At 43.9% G+C, this 24,932-nt stretch overlaps 1 protein-coding gene across 1 annotated transcript in view; it reads right to left on the bottom strand.

The window, feature by feature from the left end:
• The window catches only part of galnt1 (UDP-N-acetyl-alpha-D-galactosamine:polypeptide N-acetylgalactosaminyltransferase 1), a 140,287-nt gene extending 125,801 nt beyond the window's left edge, over nucleotides 1-14,486 (bottom strand). The window contains exon 1 of the mRNA XM_083641722.1: nucleotides 14,356-14,486. The gene's annotated coding sequence lies outside the window, so the exon portion shown is untranslated. The remainder of the gene's footprint in view (nucleotides 1-14,355) is intronic.
• Nucleotides 14,487-24,932: the final 10,446 nt, after the last annotated feature.

The raw sequence follows: 24,932 nt of genomic DNA, 5'->3' as shown, positions 1-24,932 counted from the left end.
GCAATGCAACATAAGCAAAAATAATTCAATTGAGCTCTCTGTGCATGTTTGTTGTGTTGAAGCTAAGCACTAAATGAGTGAGTACAGTAGCGGGGCGTCTCTCTCCTTTGAGAGAGCCATTTCACTCAGTAGGCTCTCCCCTAAAGTGAGAGTTTATCAAGCAAGTTAATTTGCTTTTGACATCGCACGTCCTGCGATGTGACTATTGCACATGCGCACATTGCGATGACGATGTGTAAACGATATATCGTGCAGCCCTACCCAGAGGTTAGAGGAAAAATATATATATATTTATATATTTTTTTACCAATGGCTTCCCAGATTGATTCAACTCTATGTATATGGAACAAAGAATGGACCAAAGTTCAGTAGCAGTTCACTATTGTGAAAAATACTAACCAGCCACTGAGATAAGCATATTGTCCTGCTGTTAATTTCAGGTTTCAGTGGATGTATAGTCACAGCTAGGCCAGAGGAGTATTCCAGAAAGTAGGGATGCACCGATCCGATTCCGATATCTGAATTTGGATATCTGCCGATACCGATATTATTCCGATACCATAGCTACTTTTTCTTTAATATACAGTACAGACAAAAATTTGGCCAATTGAAGAAAAAAGAAAAAGAAAAATAGAACTTGCAAAAAACATCAATCAAATCAGCACTATTTAGGCATTGCTGCTTTAAATAAGGGACAAGAGAAAAGCCAGCACTCCAAATGTCTTTTTTGTTGATTTATTTCCTCCTCAATACACCTGGGCAGCAGCAACGAACGTTTCAGTCAGAGACCTTCCTCAGCGTTGTGCTGTGTCAGGCAAAAAAAGACAGCTATATACAGTCATGCCGGAAGTACAATCAATTAGGAAAATAAAATAAAACATTTTGTAATGTGCCTTGTCCCGAGTAGAGGCAAGGAACTATTTAGTAATACATTGAAAATAATACATTTAGAATAATACATAGAAAAGTTAAAAGTATTGTATAAAGACCTCCAAACGGAAGTGCTTCACAATAAGGCTCTGTATATAATGAGCATGATTATACCAGAACTTACAACGGGGGCTCTAGTGACAAGCTACTGTAAGAGGTTGGCTAGCCACACATGGAGCAAACAGGCACAGGGGTCCCAATGTTCTCAGCACAATCGCAACCACATACTTAAGAATATACCAATAGAGAACAAGAAAAAATATTAAAGAAAACAGCTAAGAAGTAGCTCCTCGTTTAGGCCTTTAGGGTGTTCTGTGTGTAGGGCATGAATCCAAAATGCCTCCCTTTGTAGTAAGGCCCTGTCTCTGTCACCGCCCCTCTTTAAGGGACCAACAGACTCAATCCCCTGGAACCTAAGAGAACACACATCGTGTCCAAATGAATTAAAATGTCTGGCTACAGACGACTTTTCCTCTTTATTTCTAATATTGCTTTTATGTTCAGAAATGCGAACTTTAAGTTCTCTCGTGGTTTTCCCCACATAACAAAGGCCACAGGGACATTTCAAAAGATACACCACAAATTTAGTTTTACAGGAAATCCTACTTTTGATCAATAATTTCTTCCCTGAGTGTGGGTGTAAAAAGGTAGCACCCTTAATCATAGCGTTACAGTGAATACAATTGGAACAAGGAAAATTACCATTAGGCAAATTAGATAAAAAATGGAGGGGGGGTGTGTAGCAGTCCGCTTTAACTAGTACATCTCTCAGATTTTTAGCTCGTTTATGAGCAAACAGAGGAGGTTTAACAAAGGCGTGGCCCACCTGGGGGTCACTACGTAATATGTGCCAGTGTTTTAACACACAGGATTTGATGTCATGGGACACCGGAGAGAAGGTTGTGGCGCAAACCATATTAAAGCTCTGGGCAGAGGGGGTTTTGGGCACCAATAAGTCCTCTCTATTCAAGTTTTTAACCCGCTGGAGGCTGTTATCCAGAACACTGTTACTATAACCTTTCGCTCTAAAGCGAGCACACAGTTCAGCAGCTTGTTCATCGAAATCAATATCTCGATTACAAATTCTTCTGACCCTTAAGAGCTGACTATAAGGTAAACCTCTTTTAAGACTGGGAGGATGATAACTAGTAAAGTCTAAAAAACTATTTCTGTCTGTCTTTTTCCTGTAGACCTTGGTCAAGAGGAGATCAGATTTTTTCACACAAACATCCAGAAAGGACACTGAATCAAGGCTATATTCAAGCGAAAATTTTATAGAAGGTAATCTGGAATCAATATATAACTTGAACTCTTCTAATTGGATGAGAGACCCAGTGAAAATAAAGAATACATCATCAATAAAACGGAACCAACACTCAAAAAAGGCACCAAAGGGGTTATTCTGATGAACAAAGTTATCTTCAAATTTGCCCATAAAAAGGTTTGCATAGTTTGGTGAGCACGGGCTCCCCATACTAACCCCCTGGCATTGTAAGTAGTACGCTTTTTCAAACTTAAAGTAGTTTCTGTTCAGAATCAATTTGCACAGGTCCACTAGAAAACCAGTAGGGGGTGTAGGGTTCTGTCTTGTGTCCAAATAGTGTGTAAGAGCTTCCAAACCCTCCGTATGGGGTACATTAGTATACAGACTGTTCACATCCATGGTGCACAAAAAACTGCCTTCAGTGATGTTTTGTATAGAATTCAATTTGTTAAGAAAATCTGTAGTGTCTTTCAGATAAGACGGAAGTAGGTATACCAGTGATTTAATATGTTTATCTAGGTATTGTGAAATCGGTTCTGTAAGAGACTGAGTGCCCGCTACAATGGGCCTGCCAGGTACTGGTTCCACACAACTCTTATGTATTTTAGGAAGAGTGTAAAAAACTGGACGTATAGGATGTTTCTGAAGCATAAATTTATGTTCATCCTGATTAATGAAAGAATTAGTTAATGCAGTGCTCAAAAAAGCCTCTACTTCCTGAAGGAATTTCACAGTAGGGTCCCCCATTAAAGGAGTGTAAAATTCAGATGCCCCAAGTTGTCTCAGAATCTCAGTTCTGTAAGACACAATGTTTTGAATAACTACAGCACCACCTTTGTCCGCATTTCTGATCACAATGGTAGAATCTTTTGACAGTGTGACTAACGAATTACTTTCTTCAAGTTCAATGTTCGAAAAATGTCTCTTTTTATTGTTTGACAGTACCGTTTCCATCGCGTCCTGCTCAACCAACCTACAGAAGGTAGCGACAGAATGGTTCAACACAGGTGGGACAAAAGTACTTTTAGCCCTCAATCCAAACGAGGGTATGGAGGGTGGTGCAGGTACACTGCTGACAGTCTGTGAAGGAGGAGAAAGTGAGTGGGGAGCGCCCTTGTCAAAAAAAGCACGAAGCTTGACATTTCTTAAGAATTTAAACAGTTCTATTCTAGTTTTAAATGGGTCCGCTCTAGTAAAGGGAACAAAAGATAAACCTTTTGAGAGGATGGAGACTTCTTTTGGAGACAGGGGTCTGTTAGACAGGTTGATCACGTTAATCCCTTCTGGTTCCCTCTCCCTCTCCCTCTGTTGGCGCGCGCGGTGGCGCCTGCCGCCCCTCCGGGTGGGACGTCGTCTGTTGCCACTCTCGTTGGATTCCTTCGCTGCATGGGATGTCCTAAAAAAGGCTGTTGTCTACGGCGGGTCGCTCGCTCCTCGTTGCCAGATTCGTCTGTCGACCAGCCGCTGGACGCTGTGTGTTCCCCCCGTCTGCGTTGATGTCTGAAGTGGGAATTAGAACCATCATGGCTCAACCATGGGTAGACACGGTCATTCTTGTAATCCAGCGTGTCTCTCCGGTACTTGTTCAGCTTCATGTCTGAAACCTGCTTTTCATAAGTCTCTTTCACAGCTGCACATTCCGTCTCAATATCACGCAGTTGTTGAGTACTGAGTTTGCCCGTCATCTCTTTCTTCAGGTCTGTGATCTCAGTACGGGTCTTTGATAGTTCAGCATCAGCGTGTTTAATGACAAGAAGCATAAGGTCAAACGAGCATTTGTTTAAGATCTCGCACCACTGTTTACAGAACTCACTGTTGTTCCTCCCGAGTGCCGGCTCCTTGTTGATCCGTAGTCCTCTCGGGATCCGTCTATTACGCCAGTATTCGGATAGTGTCGAGCCGTGAAGGCTGGAACGAGTTTCCTTCTTAAAGAGATACTGCAGGCGTTGGGACAGGAATGTCGCGTTGTCAGACACATGGTCGGAAGACAAGGTAGAACTTGGAAAAAGGTTTAAAATGTTATCGGAGTCTGAGTCCGAGAAAGCCAGAGTGGTAGCTCTCACGTTTGTGAGCCCGTCAATGTTCTGGTACGCCGCCACTCGGGAGGAACAACAGTGAGTTCTGTAAACAGTGGTGCGAGATCTTAAACAAATGCTCGTTTGACCTTATGCTTCTTGTCATTAAACACGCTGATGCTGAACTATCAAAGACCCGTACTGAGATCACAGACCTGAAGAAAGAGATGACGGGCAAACTCAGTACTCAACAACTGCGTGATATTGAGACGGAATGTGCAGCTGTGAAAGAGACTTATGAAAAGCAGGTTTCAGACATGAAGCTGAACAAGTACCGGAGAGACACGCTGGATTACAAGAATGACCGTGTCTACCCATGGTTGAGCCATGATGGTTCTAATTCCCACTTCAGACATCAACGCAGACGGGGGGAACACACAGCGTCCAGCGGCTGGTCGACAGACGAATCTGGCAACGAGGAGCGAGCGACCCGCCGTAGACAACAGCCTTTTTTAGGACATCCCATGCAGCGAAGGAATCCAACGAGAGTGGCAACAGACGACGTCCCACCCGGAGGGGCGGCAGGCGCCACCGCGCGCGCCAACAGAGGGAGAGGGAGAGGGAACCAGAAGGGATTAACGTGATCAACCTGTCTAACAGACCCCTGTCTCCAAAAGAAGTCTCCATCCTCTCAAAAGGTTTATCTTTTGTTCCCTTTACTAGAGCGGACCCATTTAAAACTAGAATAGAACTGTTTAAATTCTTAAGAAATGTCAAGCTTCGTGCTTTTTTTGACAAGGGCGCTCCCCACTCACTTTCTCCTCCTTCACAGACTGTCAGCAGTGTACCTGCACCACCCTCCATACCCTCGTTTGGATTGAGGGCTAAAAGTACTTTTGTCCCACCTGTGTTGAACCATTCTGTCGCTACCTTCTGTAGGTTGGTTGAGCAGGACGCGATGGAAACGGTACTGTCAAACAATAAAAAGAGACATTTTTCGAACATTGAACTTGAAGAAAGTAATTCGTTAGTCACACTGTCAAAAGATTCTACCATTGTGATCAGAAATGCGGACAAAGGTGGTGCTGTAGTTATTCAAAACATTGTGTCTTACAGAACTGAGATTCTGAGACAACTTGGGGCATCTGAATTTTACACTCCTTTAATGGGGGACCCTACTGTGAAATTCCTTCAGGAAGTAGAGGCTTTTTTGAGCACTGCATTAACTAATTCTTTCATTAATCAGGATGAACATAAATTTATGCTTCAGAAACATCCTATACGTCCAGTTTTTTACACTCTTCCTAAAATACATAAGAGTTGTGTGGAACCAGTACCTGGCAGGCCCATTGTAGCGGGCACTCAGTCTCTTACAGAACCGATTTCACAATACCTAGATAAACATATTAAATCACTGGTATACCTACTTCCGTCTTATCTGAAAGACACTACAGATTTTCTTAACAAATTGAATTCTATACAAAACATCACTGAAGGCAGTTTTTTGTGCACCATGGATGTGAACAGTCTGTATACTAATGTACCCCATACGGAGGGTTTGGAAGCTCTTACACACTATTTGGACACAAGACAGAACCCTACACCCCCTACTGGTTTTCTAGTGGACCTGTGCAAATTGATTCTGAACAGAAACTACTTTAAGTTTGAAAAAGCGTACTACTTACAATGCCAGGGGGTTAGTATGGGGAGCCCGTGCTCACCAAACTATGCAAACCTTTTTATGGGCAAATTTGAAGATAACTTTGTTCATCAGAATAACCCCTTTGGTGCCTTTTTTGAGTGTTGGTTCCGTTTTATTGATGATGTATTCTTTATTTTCACTGGGTCTCTCATCCAATTAGAAGAGTTCAAGTTATATATTGATTCCAGATTACCTTCTATAAAATTTTCGCTTGAATATAGCCTTGATTCAGTGTCCTTTCTGGATGTTTGTGTGAAAAAATCTGATCTCCTCTTGACCAAGGTCTACAGGAAAAAGACAGACAGAAATAGTTTTTTAGACTTTACTAGTTATCATCCTCCCAGTCTTAAAAGAGGTTTACCTTATAGTCAGCTCTTAAGGGTCAGAAGAATTTGTAATCGAGATATTGATTTCGATGAACAAGCTGCTGAACTGTGTGCTCGCTTTAGAGCGAAAGGTTATAGTAACAGTGTTCTGGATAACAGCCTCCAGCGGGTTAAAAACTTGAATAGAGAGGACTTATTGGTGCCCAAAACCCCCTCTGCCCAGAGCTTTAATATGGTTTGCGCCACAACCTTCTCTCCGGTGTCCCATGACATCAAATCCTGTGTGTTAAAACACTGGCACATATTACGTAGTGACCCCCAGGTGGGCCACGCCTTTGTTAAACCTCCTCTGTTTGCTCATAAACGAGCTAAAAATCTGAGAGATGTACTAGTTAAAGCGGACTGCTACACACCCCCCCTCCATTTTTTATCTAATTTGCCTAATGGTAATTTTCCTTGTTCCAATTGTATTCACTGTAACGCTATGATTAAGGGTGCTACCTTTTTACACCCACACTCAGGGAAGAAATTATTGATCAAAAGTAGGATTTCCTGTAAAACTAAATTTGTGGTGTATCTTTTGAAATGTCCCTGTGGCCTTTGTTATGTGGGGAAAACCACGAGAGAACTTAAAGTTCGCATTTCTGAACATAAAAGCAATATTAGAAATAAAGAGGAAAAGTCGTCTGTAGCCAGACATTTTAATTCATTTGGACACGATGTGTGTTCTCTTAGGTTCCAGGGGATTGAGTCTGTTGGTCCCTTAAAGAGGGGCGGTGACAGAGACAGGGCCTTACTACAAAGGGAGGCATTTTGGATTCATGCCCTACACACAGAACACCCTAAAGGCCTAAACGAGGAGCTACTTCTTAGCTGTTTTCTTTAATATTTTTTCTTGTTCTCTATTGGTATATTCTTAAGTATGTGGTTGCGATTGTGCTGAGAACATTGGGACCCCTGTGCCTGTTTGCTCCATGTGTGGCTAGCCAACCTCTTACAGTAGCTTGTCACTAGAGCCCCCGTTGTAAGTTCTGGTATAATCATGCTCATTATATACAGAGCCTTATTGTGAAGCACTTCCGTTTGGAGGTCTTTATACAATACTTTTAACTTTTCTATGTATTATTCTAAATGTATTATTTTCAATGTATTACTAAATAGTTCCTTGCCTCTACTCGGGACAAGGCACATTACAAAATGTTTTATTTTATTTTCCTAATTGATTGTACTTCCGGCATGACTGTATATAGCTGTCTTTTTTTGCCTGACACAGCACAACGCTGAGGAAGGTCTCTGACTGAAACGTTCGTTGCTGCTGCCCAGGTGTATTGAGGAGGAAATAAATCAACAAAAAAGACATTTGGAGTGCTGGCTTTTCTCTTGTCCAATATTCGTGCTTGCCTTGCACCCAGTGAGTTTTTAATATTTTTTGAGTGTGCTTGCAACCTGACTTTCTGCTTTAAATAAGGGCCCTCTTCCTGTAGCTGGCTCCTACTAAGAGACATTACTTAGTATTTTGTAATCAATTCTTTCATAAGATTAGTTGTTAGGTACCTGGTTCATAATATCCCACAATAACAATTGGGTCATTAGACATTTCCAAAACAATTTGAATTGATTCGTCAAAAGTAATAAATATACATTTATTTGCAAAGATATGTCTTGTGTGTCTTTATTTTTACTGAAATGTTTTGTGCAAATGAGTACAACCACGACTGTGTCGCTATGTGTGTGAGGCTACCATTAACGTTACTGCTATCATCTGATGCTGACATCAGAGAGGAGAGAGAGAGAGAGAGAGAGAGAGAGAGAGAGAGAGAGAGAGAGAGAGAGAGAGAGAGAGAGAGAGAGAGAGAGAGAGAGAGAGGAAACGCTGCGATAACAGCCAGGGCAACACGGACAACTTTACAGTAATTCCTTTAGCCTTCATGTTGTCTGCTGGAAGTTTATTCTACTTCTGGAATGTACTCTCGAAACACCAAAAAGCAAGACAGCAACGTATAATGTTTGCAAAGCTGTCGTTCAGAGGGGTGGACGCTCCGTTGCGTTGTACAATACTACCATACTAACAGACGAAAAAGATCTCTGTGTGCACAGTTACGCTCGGGGACTCTTCCCTTAGCACTAGAAACTGGTAGACTCAAAGCTACCCCTGAAGAAGATAGACTTTGTCTAGTATGTGAACTACAGGAGATTGAAAACGAGATTCATTTCTTGTTCTACTGTACAGCTTATGATGAGGCAAGGGTTGTACTTTTTAGTAAAATGTCTTCAATTTATGCTGACTTTTTTGAGTTGGACGACTATGAGAAACTCGAGCTATGTTTTAAAAAAGGTATCTTTTTCACTGCAAACTTTATCTGCCAGGCATGGGAGCAAAGACAAAACATTTTGTTTGGAGAATGATGTACGGATCTGTTTTTGGGGGTCTGAGCAATATGTTGCTCCGTGTCTTATGTTGTTTTGAATGTATTGGTGTTGTGACATTTTTATTGTATTGTTTTATACATTGTTCTTACTGCTGTATTCTCTGTGTGTCCTGCTGCAAGCCCATGTGGGCTGGGCACAGCAATGTGTATGACACCTTAATAAATAAATCAATCAATCAAACTACCAATGTAATCCAGCATCTGAAAGCCAGCAGCCAAAGAGACAATACAAGTCGAAAGGAGACACTCGAGGAGTAATTTCAGATGCAGAGTAAACTTCCAGCAGACAACACGAAGGCTAAATGGATTAGTGAGAAGTTGTCCGTGTATCTACTATATTTCATATCTCCACGCCACGGGCATATTGTTACCGACTTACGTTAGCCGAGTGGGCTTAGCTGAGCTCTGTGTCCAGCCACAGTGAGTGCTGCCTGGCTGCTACTAGCTACAGGCTAGCGATCTGCAAACTGTGGAATGGAATTTCTGGAGTCCTCATGTTACTTGGGCACATTCAGCGTGAGCCATATAGAAACTGGATCGCAGCACATGGCACGTGGATCGGCAAAATCCGATCCATGAATTACGTCAGTAATTCAATATCGTGTGTGCTTTTTATAGTACTATTCTTACTTATAAATGTAAACAGTTAGTTCGTCTAATTCATTTGATGTAAAATAAAACATCATAATAATATCAAATAAATGCTTCTCTTTTGTAAAATAGGGTGGACACTGGACACTGGACACCAATAATGATTGTTTCAATGTTAATGCACTCTCTCTCACTCACACACTCCCCCCCCCCCCCCCCCCCACACACACACACTCTCTCTCTCTCTCTCTCTCTCTCTCTCTCTCTCTCACACACATAGTAGGCTAAACAGTACACACAGCCTCTATCGAGTCTGTGCTGAGCGGCGCTTCTCTGTGTCTCTCTCTCTCACACACACACACACACACACACACACACACACACACACACACACACAAAGTTTTAAGTTTGTGCCTCATTTTCCACTAGCGGGCTTTCTCGTCATTTAATGTTACTTCTCTTCAGTGCAATACGTTTTGATAACCTGCTGGCCTGCACAAGACGTTTGCTCAGTCAAGTAACCTAAAGGCCTAAACAGACTTGTCCGTCCGCCTCGAATTGGAGCCGTCTCGCCGTCTGGCGGCGCCAGCGAGCCCTACACGCTAGGACGTCACTACACCCTCCCTCCTCCCACCTCCTGTGGAAGCTCCGTGGGAAAATGGTGGCGATTGAGTGCAAGGCAGTCTGAATGAAATTGAATGTAACGTTCCCAATTCTATGTATTAAATTCTAAAAAACGACCCTCAACATTTGGGAAGGCTAAGCCACACAACTAATTTGTTGTAATCTAACGTCATGCTTTGAAGGCGATTTGACGACGATGAGCCAAGGCAACGGCCAATCACAACTCTCGTGCAGTTGACGTATCGTCGCCGCTGAGTTACATTTTCGAGCAGCCCCCGTCAGCCGACGGCGCCCCCTCCCCGCATGACGGCATCCACCCGCCGTCATACGGGGAGGGCGGGGCGAGGCTCTGACGGACGAGTCTGTTTAGGCTTTTACGCTAACGTTAGTTAGTGGAGAAAGATAGCTGTTAGCTAGTTAATTACGTTAGCGATGTTATCTGCCTCAGTTAACGTTAGCCTAGAGATAGTATTTATCTGACGTTTATGTTAGCTACTCCTCAAACCTGTGGGTGGAAATGGTTGATGTCCGATATGATGTATGTTAAAGCAAGACAACGCCCCCTCCGCCAAGCTGCGGCGATAGGACGGCCAGCTGCGGCGACCCCTCGGTGCAGTCGGCGCTGGCGATTTCGCGTAAGCATAAAACCAGTTGAGTTTGGCAAATAACGACGGGTGGTGCTCCTGCAGATCTAGCCCTGGCCATCTGTGTTTTTATGTTTTCGTCTTTTTAGACAAGGGAAAAGTTCAGGGGGCTTCTTGCATTCTCCTCCTTCAGTCATTATCACACTCATGGTTGTAAACACAGGGACAGCTGAGCTGGCTCCACTACTTGTAGGTACTAGGTAGACATGCAGGGGGATGGTCAGTGACTTGAAACCCCCAACCTGCCACTGTCCTCTATCTCGGATGGCGGCATTGGATTCTAACATAGATAACTACTGCACTTTGACCCCCCTCTAGTATTGTCATTTAAATGGGCACTGCACTTTAACATCTTAACACTGCTTTTGTCAGTTTTGTTTTTTATTATACGTGTCTGTGTGTTTTTAATGTGTTTTGTAACATGCACCTGAGCCTGGTCAAAGGAAAAATGTATGTTGCGTTGTGACAGACAATACAGTTTTTGAATCTTTTGAATCTTGAATCTTGAATCTATTATGGGTGGGGGGGGGTCTGAGTTAACAGATCTGAATAACCAATCCTGCTTTCTGGGGTACCCCTCTGAGGTGTCTTTGTCTATTTATATACAATGGTATGGCATACGTTTTGGGAGGATAGGAAGGTCGGTATCACCTCCTCTTGCATACTTTGTATGTATGTATGTATGTATGTATGTATGTATGTATGTATGTGTGTTTGTTTATGTGTGTTTATGTGCGGGTGTGTGTATGTGTCTGATCCGGCCATGGTCTGCAAGAAGGAACAATGGCATTCCTGTACTCTGAGCTCCAGGTGGCTGTGGAAACCCAATCCCAAACCAGGCCCTGCTGGCACATAGAGCGCCGGGACCGCCGAATGCTGCTGCCTCCCTCCGGAGACATGGGCCAGAATAGAGCTATTGTTCCAGACCAGCTCAGAGCCATAAATGCACCACGCCACTCTCTCAAGCACACACAAACACTGATATCACAAGTCCACCCCAGCTTTTCACATTTTGACTTTTTATTGCCTTGCATGGTTTCCCTTTCTACTTTGGGGGGAGAACTCCCCCGTACCCCCCAGCCCCTAAAAATAATAATAATAATAATAATAATAACAATAATAATAATAATAATAATAATAATAATAATAATAATAATAAATTAATTAATTAATGAATAAAAATTAAATATGTTTATTTGTTATTTGCCTACGTTATGTGCGTATGTGTGTCATACTGCATTTTACTGCATTCTACTTCATGCTACAGTATATCTCTCCTCTCTGTGCTTCATGAAGGGCAGACAAGACAGACACACACAGCCTGACACACATCCATTAGTTCTTTTGACCATCTCAGTGTTTTAATTGGCTTGTTTCTTCTTGCCCCCCCCCCCCCCCCCCCCCCAGCAGCAAACCTCGAGGAAACACACACTGGACTCCCAGCCCGCCCCCCCAAAGCAGCAAACCTCGGGGAAACACACACTGGACTGAAATGAGAGAACCCATTACATCATCTTTCACCCCTCACTTTTATTTTGATAAAGAAACCACCAAAAATCAATGGAAAAAGAGGTTGTGCACGTGTGCATATGGGTTATACCCTACAGTAATTGTTAAGATTAAATGTATTATATTCCAAAGCATATTATTATTATTATTATTATTATATTTTTACTACTGATATTATTATTATACAATGGAAAAACATGCCCTCTATTATTATGCAGTACCATCTATAAGTGCTAAAACAATACTGATACAGGTGCGCGCCCACACACGCACGCACGCACGCACGTACACACACACACACACACACACACACACACACACACACACACCTGCTGCTGGACAGAGCAGGAAACACATCATGACGACTCCACTGTACAGCCTTGAAATGAGGAACATGATTCATTTCCTGTCAATGCTGGACAGTCATGCCTTACAACAGGGCTGGGCTCACACACACGTGCACACATGCACACACACACACACACACACACAGTGTGTCACACACACACACACACACACACACACACACACACACACACACACACACACACACACACACACACACACACACACACACACACACACACACAGCCAGAAAAGTGAAGGGCTGAGAACTTGCAAGTCACGCCCCTCAAGTCAGGCTACATGTTTCAAGAGAGCGACTGCCATATTTAAAGCTATAACCTTCGCGGTCAAGTCAGTAAGTACTTATTTTGTCCTTATGTAGTGCAGCTGTAGCACACAGCCACTCCTACATGTTCAAAGCCATCCGCATCCGCCGGCCATGCACAAGCTCTGGTACCAGGGGACCCATGCTACAGGTACTGTAGCAAATTGTACAGCAGATTCCCTCCAGTAATACACCTATTCCACACACAACCACAGGCACACACAGAGAACAAATCCATGTCCCTCTTTTCTCTCGCTTTGAGAAACATGGCAGATGAATTTAATTGGATCCCTGTCCATCCTACATCTTCATCTGCGCTGCAGCAGTTGCAGTCTCTACTACAGGATTGATAGTGAATTCATTTTCTTATCAAGATCATTACAACATTGTTAATGCATGCACACTCATGCGTTCTCATGTCTCTCTATCTCTCTGGCCCCTCCTCTCTCTTGTTCACTCATACACAACGTGCGCACGCACACACACACACACACACACACACACACACCGCATTTCAACAAAAACCTAGGTATCTTAAGTGATTGAATTACATGAAATGTAATTAACCTCTGTTGAAGAGATGGGGGAAGGGTTGCAAGGCTATATACGCCCAGTCAAAATCAAAGAAGCTGAAACAGTCCAATGTTTGTTTTGGGGGGTTTTTACCCCATTTGTAGCAAACGATCTAAAGCATCTGACCTCTATCAGGACATTTCAGACACACCAAGCACAAACCAGCTGGGTTAAATTCTGGGGGCGTTCTTGGGGAGTTCATCTCCCCAAATGTGAACAGAGCCTGTGAAACAACACTGAAACACTCTAAAATGTCCATTCATTGACATTTTGATAAAGTAACCAGCACAATATCTCAAATATAAATTCAATGACATTTGGGAGCTGAAAATTGAAACCCTATTATTTTTTGGTGTATTAGCATTAGCATGCCCTTGTCCACAAAACCAGGGGTGTACTGGTAATTTATTACCGCCTCTGATAAAATATCCAACCTTCTTTCCCCGCATTGATTGATACAGTTGATCTGAAAATAGGTGAGTAAACTCTCAGGTAAACTGACTTTGCTCGGGTTTAGCCCCCCAACCCCCCCCCCCCCCCCCCCCCCGACCACACACACACACACACACACACACACACACACACACACACACACACACACACAACGCCCATGATCAAAACATGTCTGTTAATTGATATAACGCTACAGTCAGGGAAAGTTATAGTATGCAGTCAAATGCGGCAAGTGAGATAACCTGGCAGTGGCCCATCCACGGTAGACTCGGCTTAATGCTATCAGATGGCTAAAAGTATGTATGCGCATGATCATGCTGACAATCATCCTTTCATCAACTCGATGTCAGAGGTTTTGAAACTGGTTTTGTAACTACTAGGTAATTATAGCGCCTGCCTGAGTACCGCTACTCCCAGAGCAATCTATTTGTTTAACGGTCAGTCGACTCGCATCATCCCCGTTGCTTAGCTGCTTCTGTCAACAACAACCTCGTCTGCCATAACGTTAGTGCCAGGCTGCAGATACTAAGTACGTTTCGAGGAGCACTGACCAGCAAAGAGCCTGCTGTGTGTGTGTGGAAACAGCAGCTATCAGCCTGGGTTTAACATGGTGGCGTTCACTTACCTAGCGTGACAGGCGAGACCTCAACCCCCGGTGTAGCGCAAGAGACCGCAGGCGAGACCGCAGGCTAGCTAAACGCCTCGACGAGGCAGAACACTCGCCGATCAGTCAGCTCAGCTAGCGGGCTAGCTAGCATTAGCGAGCTAACGGTAGGAGAGTGTGTGGTCCTCTTTCTGTCGACGAGACGAATCAGTTACCTCCAAAATGAATCCGGGGACGAGGTGTTTCAGACGGCGAGCGCGGCTAGAAGAGCGGTATCTAGTGTCAAAACGTCTTATCAGAGGAGACAGCCATTGAAAAGGCGGTGGATATATGACTCTCGGTCAGCAGCAACGCTATGCGGTGTTGGCCAGGGACTAGGTTAGTACAGTACGTGCTGCACTCTGCCTCTGCCTGCCTGGTTGGCTGCTGGCTGAGCTGCTGCTGATGTGCGGAGCAGCCAGACTCTGAGGAGGCAGGCAGCATCACTGCTCATCCCTCCCTCCACTACCCTAACCCGGAAGAAATAGTGCAGTCATTTGCTTCTCAGTCAGTTGTATAATCAAATAATATTATACTTCTATCCAAATCTAGTGGTAGGGCTATGGCAAAGTTGCTCATATGTTAAATGTTTTATGTTAAAATTCCCCATGCAAAAATGACTTTCACTTGTGTATTGTCTCTTTCCTTGCATGTGAAATTAAGTTTTAACATAGTAGGTGAAAATCTATGAATCATGTGTCACATTTAAAGTCACTAGTGATGTCACTCGAGCAATTGTGATGTCACCAGTGATGTCACTCGAGCAATTGTGATGTCATCAGTGATGTCCCTCGAGCAATTGTGATGTCATCAATGATGTCACTAAGGAGTTACACACCCTGAATGACATAGGGCGTATGGGGTGCATTAAATTATGATGTAGAAGTCAGTCTTCGTGACTGAAATATAGTCAAGACCACACTTCAATCACGAGAGACTTGTGGGAAGGCTTAATAAACTTTATTGAACAAATAAATTGGTTTGAATAATCTCTTAAATTTGGAACCGCAAAGATGATGAAATGAATAGTATTTTTAACAGACCTGCATTCATAGCCTGATCTGTCCTACTAGGATAATGCAAAGTTCATCCATTGTCTGCAGCTTTTTTGTTTCTGAAATATTGATATGAGCTGGAAATATGTATGAAGCACTGATCATTGCTGGAACTATAGGTATATTGTGTATCATCAATCCTATATCGGACCTCAGATGCAGCTAAGGACTGTATATTGCTTCTCTATAGGCTATATTGAGGATAAAACCTGAAAGTGCAGTAGAAAATTGGCTGGTCTATTCCAACACAAGAAAAAAATAATCGTTTTATGGCAAATTGAATATACTCTGTTACAAGCTACTATAAATTAAATGTCAACAGTACTGCTCGCTATTACCCGTTCCATCGGGGGAGTGTTTCAATGCCATGTTTCACTGCCGGCATAACCTCCTTCGTCACAGTTTATTACTACATAAGAAAAGCACTTGGGAGTGCAGTGCCAGGCAAAGCTGCCTGAGTCATTTGACACCAGTTCATTCACAGTTCAAATTGAGGTTTCTGATTGGCAAAGCAGGCAGATGTAATTTTGCTAGAGATTCACTGTGTCCAATGACATGCCAGGTGTCAGCCATATGGTGTCAGTCTACTTTCTCAAAGTTACAAATGAATATTGGTTGATGTTTGCATCACTGCCAAACTCCCGTTGCACATAGTGAAGCCAGTGAGGAGCTATCTTTCATTCTCATGACTGGACATCCTACCTAAACAGACAGAAAAGACTGCCTCCACTTGATGAGACTTGAATAGCAGCAGCTGCACGTCTGGGGTGGGGATCATTCAATATGTGGGGCGGCTTTAGCTCAGGAGGTAGAGCGGGTCGGCCAATGACTCAAGGGTTGGCGGTTCGATCTCCGCTCCCTCCCAGCTGCTGTCGTTGTGTCCTTGGGCAAGACACTTAACCCTCCTTGCTCCTGATGGTGTGTAGGCACCCTGCGTGGCAGCCTGCCGCCATCGGTGTATGAATGGGTGAATGTAGACTACCTACTGATTGTAAAGCGCTTTGGATAAAAGCGCTATATAAATGCAGGCCATTTACCATATGCATTCAGGGAGCTAGATTCTGCACAGTGAATGATAAAGAATGTGATACAGCCAACCTATTTGTATTCTACTGTATGACAAGCCTGCCTTCTTGTACTAGTCATAATCCAGTACAGCTTTCACGACCTTGGATTTGGGTGTGTTGAAAAATTCCTACTTCCTACTACTATATAATGTAAATCACGTCTTTCATTTTGAAGTGAAAAACTGCCAACTGCTTTTGGGCAACACTCAAGTAGCCACATATACTGTATATATATATATATATATATATATATATATATATATATATATATATATATATATATATATATATATATATATATATATAGTATAACAGCCACATAGACTCACAGAAGCAATTTGATTTCAGTTATTTATTTTACAGAAGGAAATGTCATTTATACACTTTGTGCTTATAGGTTTGAGAAACAAGCTTGGGATGAGATTTTACTAGTTTGAATCCTAGACCAGAAAAACCTTGCTGGAGAAATAGAATGAGGAATGCTCTTCCCTCCAGCAACAACTACCATTGACACGACACCCCCTTGAATGCCCCAGTGCTCCAGTGGAGCTGCACAGTGGCCAAACACCAGGAGGCTGTGGTTCCACTGGGCAGCTCCAGGAGGCTGTGGTTACACTGGGCAGCACCAGGAGGCTGTGGTTCCACTGGGCAGCTCCAGGAGGCTGTGGTTCCACTGGGCAGCTCCAGGAGGCTGTGGTTACACTGGGCAGCACCAGGAGGCTGTGGTTCCACTGGGCAGCTCCAGGAGGCTGTGGTTCCACTGGGCAGCTCCAGGAGGCTGTGGTTACACTGGGCAGCACCAGGAGGCTGTGGTTCCACTGGGCAGCTCCAGGAGGCTGTGGTTCCACTGGGCAGCTCCAGGAGGCTGTGGTTACACTGGGCAGCACCAGGAGGCTGTGGTTCCACTGGGCAGCTCCAGGAGGCTGTGGTTACACTGGGCAGCTCCAGGAGGCTGTGGTTCCACTGGGCAGCTCCAGGAGGCTGTGGTTACACTGGGCAGCACCAGGAGGCTGTGGTTCCACTGGGCAGCTCCAGGAGGCTGTGGTTACACTGGGCAGCTCCAGGAGGCTGTGGTTACACTGGGCAGCTCCAGGAGGCTGTGGTTACACTGGGCAGCTCCAGGAGGCTGTGGTTCCACTGGGCAGCTCCAGGAGGCTGTGGTTACACTGGGCAGCACCAGGAGGCTGTGGTTCCACTGGGCAGCTCCAGGAGGCTGTGGTTACACTGGGCAGCTCCAGGAGGCTGTGGTTACACTGGGCAGCTCCAGGAGGCTGTGGTTACACTGGGCAGCACCAGGAGGCTGTGGTTCCACTGGGCAGCTCCAGGAGGCTGTGGTTCCACTGGGCAGCTCCAGGAGGCTGTGGTTCCACTGGGCAGCTCCAGGAGGCTGTGGTTACACTGGGCAGCACCAGGAGGCTGTGGTTACACTGGGCAGCTCCCAGCTCTGAATTTGTTTAACTGTAAGAATGTGATACAAGGCTGAGCTGAAAAGACCATGTGGCTCAGATAACCTTCCAGGGAGGGTAGCGGTTTAAGAAAGTGCAGTATGTACGTACAGTGTGAACATACACTTTGTGGTTTTAATGTTGTTGTTGTTGTTGTTGTTGTTGTTGTTGGTGGTGGTGGTGGTGTTGTTTTTTTACAATTTCTTGCGACTTAAATTCACATGAATTGACTGAATATTGGGTTAAACATACCCCTAGGATCAAAGAACCTTTCCTCCTGCAGTGTCTCCCCTATTCCCTGTCCATCTGAACTTTCTGCCTGTCTCATTGATAATAATAATAATAATAACAACAATAAATATAATAATAATAATATATTCGACTGCGCAGTCTCCTTTTAACTACAAACATGGGTTCACATGACAGAAAGGTTGGAACCCATGACTTACTTTATGATCCTGCAGGCAGCACCACCAGGCTCCCTTGGAGCTAACTGATATGGAATATGCGACACTCACCTGACCTGTAAATTCTCTCTTTCACACAGGCCTTTCTCATTTCACATTTCCATACACACATATACTGTGCAGTCAGTGTGCACTGCACAAACACATGTGAGTTACACATTACACACATTCACACACATCCCGCGCCAGTCAATGGACCGCTGACATAGATCAATAAGTTGTGCTTCAGGCTGCGGCTTAGATCTTTGGCTCACGTACAACATGGTCACTAGAGCAGAACACTCCACCAGCACGCTTACATCATCTGCCTTCCAATGTGTGTGTGTGTGTGTGTGTGTGTGTGTGTGTGGGTGCTTCTGGCTTTTGGTAGTAACAGATTTCACGTGATGGAGAGTGCTTGTAATCAGACACTGTAGCGCTGTGTGGCACCCAGGTACCACCCAGGTGGTTGAACAGAAACAATGACTTGCTGCTTTTCAACATGTGCTGCCTGATGCCAGCCTGCTGCCTGCTGCCTGACAGCTGATGTGTCCATAAGCTCCAATGCCCCCACAGTTACAGCTCAGAGTTTAACTTCACACATAAAACATGCATATCTGTTTGCTACTGAGCTGCAGCAGAGTCTCTAGATACCCTGTATTCATGCACCTGGCAGCAGTGTGGCAGTGCTGAAAAATGAATGAGACTAGGAGAGACCTTCCTCTGAATCAGCAGTTCCCCCGCGAATGTGGCCCCTCTATTCACCAGGGAAAGGACATTGATAGTCCCCCCCCTCTCTCTCTCTCTCTCCCTCCTGGCACACAGAAGCACACCTTCACACAAAGTAGACATTCTCCAGTGATGCTGTACGTCTTTGCCGTGTCACGTGTAGTGTGGATGCTGACAGGTCAAGTCCCTCCCTGGAGGTAGCCTACATCTTTGCCATGTGTAGTGTGGATGCTGACAGGTCAAGTCCCTCCCTGGAGGTAGCCTACATCTTTGCCATGTGTAGTGTGGATGCTGACAGGTCAAGTCCCTCCCTGGAGGTAGCCTACATCCTTGCCATGTGTAGTGTGGATGCTGACAGGTCAAGTCCCTCCCTGCAGGTAGCCTACATCTTTGCCATGTGTAGTGTGCATGCTGACAGGTCAAGTCCCTCCCTGGAGGGCTATGTAAGCTGATGGATGTGCTGCAGGACCTCACAAAGGCGTTTATGCAGAACACTTTGATGGAACAACAAGAGAGTGAGCGTGTACCTCACAAGGCCGTGGGTATTAGCCTACTCTAATCAACCAGCAGATTACCCATGGTCCCCTCAACTTTCACAGTTCTGTAATTTGACCTCAACCTCCAGCCGCGTAATTACTAATTAGTTACTTTATTGATATTGAATTATTTTCTCATCCCCCCTCCTTCCACAAGGACTTGGTCAGAATGCAGGCTCAGCTATAGGAGTGACTCTGAACCCTAATTTAGTCCACATTAGAGGGTGAGAGAGTGATAAGAGTGAAACTGCAGTCATTGTTCTACATCGTCTAATTGTGTTAACTTCTTGTAAATGAAATAATGTTGAAGTTGAACAATTCATCAGTTTGCTGGGGACACCCTGGAACCCCCTCAAGGACACCTGGTGGTCCCCGGACCCCATGTTGAATAGAAGGCGTGGTTGAAGGGTGATTGCCCTGCACACTGCACCACCCTGTGGTCTGATTAGTCTCATTCTGTACAGCAGGCCATGCTCCCATACTGTTCTGTTTAGACTGTACAGCAGGCCATGCTCCCATACTGTTCTGTTTAGACTCTGTACAGCAGGCCATGCTCCCATACTGTTCTGTTTAGACTCTGTACAGCAGGCCATGCTCCCATACTGTTCTGTTTAGACTGTACAGCAGGCCATGCTCACACACTGTTCTGTTTAGACTCTGTACAGCAGGCCATGCTCCCATACTGTTCTGTTTAGACTCTGTACAGCAGGCCATGCTCCCATACTGTTCTGTTTAGACTCTGTACAGCAGGCCATGCTCCCATACTGTTCTGTTTAGACTGTACAGCAGGCCATGCTCACACACTGTTCTGTTTAGACTCTGTACAGCAGGCCATGCTCCCATACTGTTCTGTTTAGACTGTACAGCAGGCCATGCTCACACACTGTTCTGTTTAGACTCTGTACAGCAGGCCATGGTCACATACTGTTCTGTTTAGACTGTACAGCAGGCCATGCTCACACACTGTTCTGTTTAGACTCTGTACAGCAGGCCATGCTCCCATACTGTTCTGTTTAGACTCTGTACAGCAGGTCATGCTCCCATACTGTTCTGTTTAGACTCTGTACAGCAGGTCATGCTCACACACTGTTCTGTTTAGACTCTGTACAGCAGGCCATGCTCACATACTGTTCTGTTTAGACTCTGTACAGCAGGCCATGCTCCCATACTGTTCTGTTTAGACTCTGTACAGCAGGTCATGCTCACACACTGTTCTGTTTAGACTTTGTACAGCAGGCCATGCTCCCATACTGTTCTGTTTAGACTATGTACAGCAGGCCATGCTCCCATACTTTTCTGTTTAGACTCTGTACAGCAGGCCATGCTCACACACTGTTCTGTTTAGACTCTGTACAGCAGGCCATGCTCACACACTGTTCTGTTTAGACTCTGTACAGCAGGCCATGCTCCCATACTTTTCTGTTTAGACTCTGTACAGCAGGCCATGCTCACACACTGTTCTGTTTAGACTCTGTACAGCAGGCCATGCTCCCATACTTTTCTGTTTAGACTCTGTACAGCAGGCCATGCTCACACACTGTTCTGTTTAGACTCTGTACAGCAGGCCATGCTCACACACTGTTCTGTTTAGACTCTCTACAGCAGGCCATGCTCCCATACTGTTCTGTTTAGACTCTGTACAGCAGGCCATGCTCCCATACTGTTCTGTTTAGACTCTGTACAGCAGGCCATGCTCACATACTGTTCTGTTTAGACTCTGTACAGCAGGCCATGCTCCCATACTGTTCTGTTTATACTCTGTACAGCAGGCCATGCTCCCATACTGTTCTGTTTATACTCTGTACAGCAAGCCATGCTCCCATACTGTTCTGTTTATACTCTGTACAGCAGGCCATGCTCCCATACTGTTCTGTTTAGACTCTGTACAGCAGGCCATGCTCCCATAGTGTTCTGTTTAGACTCTGTACAGCAGGCCATGCTCCCATACTGTTCTGTTTATACTCTGTACAGCAGGCCATGCTCACATACTGTTCTGTTTAGAATCACTCTGTACAGCAGGCCATGCTCACATATGTTAGGCGTGCTGTGAGACTGGAGGATTTACGTGCAGATACTTGATGTCCAAGGCACACTTGGTAAACTGAAGCCTTGATAACTAGGAACGCTGTAGCACTTGATAGCTGAGTCTGCAAGGTTCGAAGATGGGAACTGTTGCAGAAGGTTGCCGCGAGATCAATCTATGAACAACTGCAGAGGACTTGCAGAGCAAACCTTTATAGGTCCCGAATATGACATCACACTGCATTGTGGCATCATCAGTGATGACATGAGCAAGAATTATGACATCATCACTGTCGACATCCCAATGATGACATCCTAACAGCGTCCAGTTATGTAGTCAGATAGTGATGTAGTCATGACATCATCTAACAGTTCATATTCATGGGGAGATGTAGGTATGACGTTATCTAACAACATACTGTTACAGTATGGTTAGAATCAGAGCTCTGTACAGCAGGCCATGCTCACATACTGTTATGTTTAGAATCAGAGCTCTGTATTGCAGGCCATGCTCACATACTGTTATGTTTAGATCAATAAAGAGTATGTGTGCACATCCAACCTGTTTTGAGGCCAGGCGCTGGATACAGATATACATAAGGGTTGAAAAAGTGAATATCCGCACACTGGAGCAGCTCCAAATATTTAATGATGACTACAACAACATTTCAACCCACGCAATGGGTCTTCATCAGGCAAATGACTAGAAAAGAAGACAGCAGAAAATATATAGAGAAAATAAGACTAATGACAACGCATTGACATCAGCTGCTGTCAGTCAATTAAGTCGGCTAGCACTTAGCCAATGGCAGGTGACTAATGCCTTAAAAGGAGCCTACCTGTACATACAATTTAAAGGAGCAAACAGTGAAGTTATATAGACCAAATATATGCACATCAATAAAATACATAGTAGAAAAATACATAGGGTACAAAAATAGACTAAGACTTGTATAGAGATAACAAGACAAAAATAGAATAGGACAAATTACAAAAAAAAGTTTAATGTCAAATTCCTCATTCAAACCATTAGGAGACATGGTATTGAGGAAATAGATCCAGTAGGTCTCCCGCTGCAGGAGCCTCCTTTTGTGGTCGCCTCCTCTAGGGGGCTTATCCACTTTTTCAACACCCACATAGCGGAAGGCATTGAGGTTGTGACCGGTCTGTTTAAAGTGAAGAGCAACAGGATTGCGCTCGTCATGTTTAGAATCAGAGCTATGACTAGACATTATGCAGGGGGACACCACTTGTCTTCTTCCAGTCAACGATTTTCTCCCACATTTGAATTACTTATTTACATATAGGCAAGGCAAGACAAGACAAGACAAGACAAGACATGTTTATTTGTATAGCACGTTTCATTCACAGATGCAATTGAAACTGCTTTACATAAAATGGATAAAAGGAAAGCAGAAAGAGAGAGAGAGAGAGAGAGAGAGAGAGAGAGAGAGAGAGAGAGAACTAGTGCCTACTACTACTACTGCCAACTAGTCCTGAGACTCAGTCCCCTAACCTCAACCAACCCTACAGAGCCTCAGGACACCCCACAGACAATCTGGAACCAACCAACCAAAAAGACAAATACATCACCCATTGGAAAAACACCACAAAAACTCAAAGTAAAATGGAGTGTTATTTGGCCCTAAACAGACAGTACACGGTGGCAGAATATCTGACCACCGTGACTGATGACAAATTGAGAAAGACATTGACTAGGTACAGAGTCAGTGGACACAGCCTGGCCCTAGAGACCGGTCGCCACAGACAGACCTGGCTACCCAGGGAGGACAGGCTATGTTCACAGTGCACACAGAACACAGTAGAGACAGAGACACACTTTCTACTACACTGTGACAAATATGCATCATTCTTCCCCAAAATTATACACAAATACCAAGAATTCGAAACACAATCAGAAAGAGACAAGCTTAAATACCTATTAGGAGAAAAACCAAACTGCTGCATATTGGCAGCTAAATATCTGGCCTCCTGCCACAACCTCAGAGACATCCAGTGAAACACACCAGCTAATTTTATTTTTATTTTTATTTTATTTCATTTTTATTCTTACTCTTATTTTATTTATTTTATTTTTATTTTCTATTTGACGATTAGCTACTGTTTGTTTACCTGTTGAACAACTGTAAAAATTTAAGTCAGAATGCCCCACTTTTAGGAAGTTTATATGTACATATATCTTTGATTGTAAATTTTGACTGTTTGTACATTATACATCTTCGACTTTACATTCATTTATTATTATAATTTCCTTATTGTTGTACTGTTAATATGTGTATTTGCTTTGGCAATATAAGCACTGTCTTTTCATGCCAATAAAGCTATTTGAAATTGAAAAATTGAATTGAGAGAGAGAGAGAGAGAGAGAGAGAGAGAGAGAGAGAGAGAGAGAGAGAGAGAGAGAGAGAGAGAGAGGTGTTAAAATAAGATCCAAAAGGTCACGGTGCAAAATTAATAGCATATTTCTACTTTGTGTGAGTCAATTCAATGATGGTTAATGAAAGTAACAATAACAAATTGAATCTCAGTTTGATCCTCATCGTTCACATAATGTTTGACAGGACATGTAAACTACAAGATGTTTAAATGTCTGTAGCTACATCAGATCAGATCAGATCAACTTTATTGTCCCCGAGGGGAAATTTGTCTTGGGCTACAAAGTGCATTACAGCATATCCATCGACAGTAACATATACCAACAAAATAAAAAACAACAACATGACAGCAAGACAACAGTAGCATTTGAACAAGACATTGCACAGAACCCGGGTTGAACAGGCGGTGCCTGTTTAGGCAAGAAGCATTGCACCCGCCCATATTACACTGACCCTTATTGCACTATCATGTGAATAATAAGATGATAAAATAATACACCCACATCTATGAGGCCATTTACACCTGGCGCTAACATGCGTTTTCTGTGATCAGATTGCAATCAGATTGTATTTGATCACTTCAGCCTGATTCCATTTACACCTGGCGTTAACATGCATTTCCTGCAATCTGATTGCAATCTGATTGCAGAAATGGTTGTCCTCTCAATGCGCATAAAGTTGCTGTATCCAGATTGAGAGGACACATTGCATTTACACTTGTGTTCAATGTGTACACAATGCATCCCTGACCACCTCCGGAGGTGGTTTGGCCGATCAGATTGCAATCCTTCTTCAATGCGTTTTGGGGGTGTTTACACCTGGCATTTCAAGTGATAAAACACAATCTGATTGCAATCTGATCA

This window comes from Poromitra crassiceps (assembly GCF_964638095.1).
Source record: "Poromitra crassiceps genome assembly, chromosome: 1".
Taxonomy (NCBI): Eukaryota; Metazoa; Chordata; class Actinopteri; order Beryciformes; family Melamphaidae; genus Poromitra; species Poromitra crassiceps.
The sequence above is the reverse complement of the archived record's forward strand: the minus strand, read 5'-3'. Positions and strand labels throughout refer to the sequence as shown.